Source organism: Lactuca virosa, chromosome 1, assembly GCF_052849685.1.
Source record: "Lactuca virosa cultivar CGN04683 chromosome 1, Lactuca_virosa_CGN04683_v6, whole genome shotgun sequence".
NCBI lineage: Eukaryota > Viridiplantae > Streptophyta > Magnoliopsida > Asterales > Asteraceae > Lactuca > Lactuca virosa.
In genome coordinates, this window is record NC_136426.1 from 113,315,603 (window position 1) to 113,321,992 (window position 6,390).

The 6,390-nt window shown below is 37.8% G+C and overlaps 1 non-coding gene across 1 annotated transcript; it reads left to right on the top strand.

Annotated features, from left to right (window-relative positions):
* Positions 1–6,064: 6,064 nt before the first annotated feature.
* Positions 6,065–6,171, top strand: LOC145151639 (small nucleolar RNA R71). Its single transcript, XR_013732203.1, has one exon. It is a non-coding gene; the product is annotated as a small nucleolar RNA R71 (small nucleolar RNA).
* Positions 6,172–6,390: the final 219 nt, after the last annotated feature.

The following is a 6,390-nucleotide window of genomic DNA, read 5'->3' on the forward strand; positions in this document are numbered from 1 at the left end:
ATCCAACCACCAAAATCAACACATAGTCATAAATTCATCTACCCTAAACAGAAGATATGAGTTTTAGCTCATGATTACAGCAGAAAGTTTATCAAAAACGAAATCTAATAGTTTACACATAGTTCAAACAAAATATTAAGTAAAGATTAAACCTAAATTGCCTTTTATCTTCTCAAAATTGAAAGCTAGGGTTGTTCCACGAGTTCCAGGGCTTCTAGCTGCACCTCCAGTCGCAAATTAACCCCCAAGGGTTCCCCCATTCGTTAGGGTTCGAATGAGAATCGTTTCTATATATATTTTCTGAAAACAAGGGTGACTCGGCGAGTCCATCACTTAAAACCCGTGTGCGGCAAGGCAGCGTCGAGAATCGCGAACTTTCCGATCAACTCGACGAGTTGATGCCCAACTCATCGAGTCCGTTTGGATTCAACATTTTCTCAAAACACGAAAGTCGTCCGAAATTGTGTCTAGTTTTCAGAACATTTTGAATCTCGTCAATCAGAGTTACGGTTAGTGAGATATGGCCAAAACACTGACGAGGGGTCAAGCTGTCCAGCAGCATCCTTCTTTCTTCAAAATCCAAGATCCAAGCTTCCAATTGCTAAATCCGCTTCCTTTTCCATCCGAGCATGTCATTTTTGCTGAAAAATGAAATTCTAAACTAATTAAGCACCTTTTGTTCATTAAATGAGATAAAATCAACATAAAGTATTAAGATAATATATAAATTATATGACTAAATATGCCCATATCAAAATACCCCACACTTGACCTTTGCTTGCCCCCAAGCAAAACTGAATTTTAGCACCCTAATATCGCATAAGACAATCCCAATTGAACCCAGCCATTATGCCAAGACCGCAACGCATGCATTTGTGTCTAAAATTTTTCCTAAAGACCCCCCTAATTCTAAATACTCACAATCCTCATAAACACTCGCCCACTTTTTTTAAACAACGCTCATTTTATGCATCCCTCCGAATCCATCCGCTGAAAACTTCTTAACCTCAAAGTATTTTTGGTCAAGCAAGCCAAGCATACATAATCTAGAAAATTACAATTTTTGATACCACAATGGAGCTCTTTGGAATTCTTCACTTCTTTGTTATTTGATCTTTGATTTCTTTGAATTCACCACCTTGTTGTTTGATTTTTGGTATCTTTAACTTTTTGAACTTCTTCAGAACTTTGATCTTTTGATCTTCACTTTGATTGCTCCAAAATTCTTACAACTTTTCTTGTAATTCTCTCTTTTTTTTTAACATGTAACTCACTCTTTTTTTTCACTCAATACCTACATGCTTAAGCAGGGGCGCTCAACTTCAACCTTTATTGGATAAAGTATTAGTTTTCCTGGATACATTTCAAGTACACGATGCTAAACATATTGCGTCCCTCAAACCAAGCGAGGTTGTGTTTTTGTTCCATGATATCACTAGAATAAAGGAGGCCACAAATGCATTAGAACGTGTATTGGCTCAACTAAACATTTGGGTCTTCATGCAATCATCAAACATAACACTAGCATGGAATCCTAATTGTTTTTACCAAAATTTTCTAAATTAATCCTAGCAATTTTTATGCAAATTTTTTTAAAATTATGCCTAAAATTAAGATTCTAAGTTCACTAATGTAACCAACCCCCTACCCCACACTTAATTCATGCAATGTCCCCATTGCATGTTATGCATGAAAACGAACATAAAAGTAAAGAGAGAATTAGAACAAACTCCCCTGGGATAGTAGTTGCGAGGTTGATATTCTTCATTGAAATCTCCATCTTCATCTGACTTTGGGCATGGGAACAGCTCATCCATGCCTCGGGCGTCAAATCTCGTGTGGTACAGTCTTTATAAAAGCTCCAAATATAAGGGAAAAACTCTTGGAAATGCTCGGAAAATGATCTTCAAAGAATAGAACCAATGCCCATATCAAATGTCATCAAATCTTCAGCTCAAAAGTAAGAAGAATGAGTGACTCGTCGAGTAAGTATGTAGACTCGCCGAGTTGAAGCGTAAATGGCAGAAGAATCGTGAATTTTCACATGGACTCGGCGAGTAGACCGCTGTGTGACAAAAATTGTATTCTGCCCAAGTCCGTTTCTGATGTGTGGGGGTTATATAAACTAATACTTTCCCTCATTTTTCTTCAGTGAATAAAAACTCTATAACCCTTCTATCAATTGGACTCATAGCTTGACTCAAAACTTCGTTTCCTCTCTCGCCTAGACTCGATTTCTCGCTTCATTAGCCTTGACTCTAGACCCTCACATGCAATCCTAAGCTTCAAACTGAAAAGATCAAAACAACACACAAGTAATAGAAAAAGGAAAACAAACATCAAAATTAAATTCCTAAATTACCCTAATAAACTAGAAGTTTAAAAAGAAAAAGAAAAGCAAACTCTAATGACGGGTTGCCTCCCGCAAGCGCTTCTTTTTGTGCGAGTCTTGAGCTGGACTCCCAACTTAATAAACTTCCAATAAACTAAATGTCAATCCGTCCGTTGCATTAAATATTTTCTTTGGTGGACCAATTTGTAAAATTTGGCTCTTTGCTTCTAAAATTGGCCAAACAAGCTTGAATACATAAAACCCAAGAATTCTGACAAGGGTTGGGACCGGTCGGGTACTAATCAGAAATGGATCGCGCTTCAGAACTTTCTCCAAAGTTGGAATCGTCACCCCATGCTTCGAAACACAAACCGGAAATACAGGGGGCATGTCGTGGTAATGGTCAATCCACGGCTTGGTTCCTGCAATTCAGCTTGTTCTTGTTCTTTGTCTGACCTCTCTGCCATCAATCTTTCCAGCTCCTCCAAATCTCTTTCTGGATTAAATTCTTCATCTTGTAACTTTAGCTCTTGTGACTCAGATTGCTCTTGTGAGTTGGGCAAGATGTTATCTAACCATCTTCCAAATTTCTTCAAATCTTCATCTGAGTCATATTCCTCATCTTCTTGCTCAATTTCCTATACTACTTCCTCAAGAAAAGCATCAAAAGAATCGAGATTTGGAAAATACATAATAAATATTAAAACAAAAAAAACTCGAAACTTTATATGAGATAAATCTCACACAAAGGATCGATAATACTAGCAATTAAAATTAATTTTGAGAATCGTTCCCCGACAACGGTGCCAAAAACTTGATGTGTGTGAAACGAACTAGTTTTAATCCTACTAACTTAGATACAAAATAAACACACGAAAGGCAGTGTACCTATCGATTAGTAATATAGTTCAAGCAAGTAGGGTATCGAACACAGGGAACGGCAAACAATTAAAATAAATGCTAATATTATCTAAATAAAACAAGTAATAGAAAGGGGGGTTTCTCTAGTTTTGCAAGACTAGAAACTTAACAATGAAATAAAACTCAAACTAAGCAACTAACAGCTAAAGCAAATAAACAATCACTAAATTCAATAATGGAGAAGACTTCTGTTTAGGTTCGACTCATTTACTCCTATGGTTGCTTTTATGGTAAGTGCCATGGATTATTTGTTATTGGCTACCGATTAGTGTGATTAGGTTCACTTTCGCTATTACTAATCCTTAGAAAACAAATTAATTCAAACATTGGCCAATTGGTTAAACTAATGAGTTTCCTAGACTATTGATTCGGGTTAAGTAAGACTTGTAATTAGCTAATCAAATTACTAATTCAATTAACCTCTTGTTGATGGTTCGTCACACAAGGCTCACACATTAATTTACCTATTTTCCAGTTAACCCTAGTTTCACATTCATTATTCCTAGGCACATAACAATGTGTTCACATAAATCACATGAGATAAGCAGTTAAGAGATGTTCATGCAGCTTAATTACTTAGCTAATTAACAGAAAATAGTTGTTGTTAACACATGAGGATCTTTAACAAGCTTAACAAAACAAACTCACCAATTTCAATTAATCCAACCACAAAAATCAACACATAGTCATAAATTCATCTACCCTAAACAGAAGATATGAGTTTTAGCTCATGATTACAGCAGAAAGTTTATCAAAAACGAAATCTAATAGTTTACACATAGTTCAAACAAAATATTAAGTAAAGATTAAACCTAAATTGCCTTTTATCTTCTCAAAATTGAAAGCTAGGGTTGTTCCACGAGTTCCAGGGCTTCTAGCTGCACCTCCAGTCGCAAATTAACCCCCAAGGGTTCCCCCATTCGTTAGGGTTCGAATGAGAAGCGTTTCTATATATATTTTCTGAAAACAGGGGCGACTCGGCGAGTCCAGTGACCTACTCGACGAGCCCATCACTTAAAACCCGTGTGCGGTAAGTCAGCGTCGAGAATCGCGAACTTTTCGATCAACTCGACGAGTTTATGCCCAAGTCGTCGAGTCCGTTTGAATCTCGTCAATCATAGTTACGGTTAGTGAGATATGGCCAAAACACTGACGAGGGGTCAAGCTGTCCAGCAACATCCTTCTTTCATCAAAATCCAAGATCCAAGCTTCCAATTGCTAAATCCGCTTCCTTTTCCATCCGAGCATGTCATTGTTGCTGAAAAATGAAATTCTAAACTAATTAAGCACCTTTTTTTCATTAAATGAGATAAAATCTACATAAAGTATTAAGATAGTATATAAATTATATGACTAAATATGCCCATATCATATCCATAATTACAAAGTCAATTGGGAAAACGAATTTCCCAATTTTAACTAGGATGTCTTCTACTATCCCTCTTGGGTGAGTCACTGAACGATTTGCCATGTGGATTGTCATTTTTGTAGCCTTCATCTTCTGAATATTTAACTTTTGGTAAAATGAAAAAGGCATCAAATTAATGCTAGCCCCAGAATCGGCTAAAGCATATGTCTTCAAATTATTACCAAACTCACATGGAAGAGTGAGGCGTCCAGGATCTCCCATCTTCTTAGGTATCACTCCCAATACAGCTCTTGAGCTTTGCTCACTAAGGATCACCTTAGAACTCTTCTTTAATTTTTGGCGAGTGTCTATTAGATCTTGGAGGAACTTCGCGTATTCTGGAACTTTTGCAAGTGAATCAATAAAATGAGTATTAATAGAAATACCCTTTATTTGTTGAATAAACTCCAGATGTTCCCTTTCCAGTGGACTAAGATGTGCTCGAGACGGGAATGGAAAAGGCGGATTATAAGCTGGAACAGATACGAAATTCTTCTGTTCAGACCGAGCCCACGACGTGAGCATAGCGGGCTCACGACGTAAACTTGGTATTCCAGCAAATTCTTCATTTTCGAGTTTTTTCTTCTTAGGCTTTGGTTCAGATGGCTTTGGCTCCACTTCAATAGCCATAACATGAGGTTGAGCTTTCTTTTCGGGAAGTTGTGAAGATAATTTATTAGTCACCAAAGTAGTGAGTTGACCGACTTGGACTTCTAGATTATTGATTATTGATTGATGCTTGATAATTCTTTAATGAAGCTTGCTGGTCAATCATCATTTTGTGCTGTTCTTTCATCATGTTCATGTGTTTCTTTAGCACTGCATCAGTATCATCATGTCTTCTCTCGGATGCTTCCATAAATCGGGTCAACATGTTTTCCAAGTCTACTTTCTTTTCGGCTGGTGGTTGCTCTTTTTGATAGAAGCCTCGCCCTGTCTGCTTATATTTTTCTTCTTGTTGCCTCTTGTACTCATCGTAAGGCAGCCACTCTTTCTTTGGTTTTCTCTAGTCTTCATCATACTTGTCCCCACTTGAGTAGCAAACTTGAGCCTTCTTGTTCCCATGTTCATCCAAATGGCAATCCTTAGTCAAGTGTGGCCCACTACACCTTTCACATCCAACCCTTATTGCATGAATTGATTGGTCCATTTGGGTCAATCTCCGGTCCATAGTATTCAGCATCGCCATCATAGCAGCTATCTCTTCAGATTGTGCACCCCCACTGCCTTTTACTCCATCTTGTCTTGGGTTGTGGTACTCTCGAGAGTGTCTTGCGAATTCTTCAATTAACTCCTTGACCTCCCTTGGATTCTTCTTTGTCAATGGCCCTTGAGAGTCAAGGAGTTGTCTTGTCATAACATTGACTCCATCATAGAAAATAGACATCTCTTGTTGGATGTTTAGGTCATGTTGAGGACAATTCCTTAATAACCCTTTGTAGCGCTCCCAAGCTTCGTATAATGACTCCCCCGGTTGTTGCTCAAAGTTGGCTATTGCCTTCTTGAGTTTAGCTATCTTGGAAGGTGGGCAAAACTGATCTAGAAATTGCTCACGCATTTGAGCCCAAGTAGTAATTATACCAGAAAGAAGTGCTTTTAACCAGTCTTTTGCAGCTCCTTTGAAAGTGACTGGTAGCATCCTTAGTAAGATGGTGTCTCTGTTAACATTCGGGACATTGAAATAGTCAGAAATGTCGTTGACTTCATCTAGATGCTTAAATGCATCCTC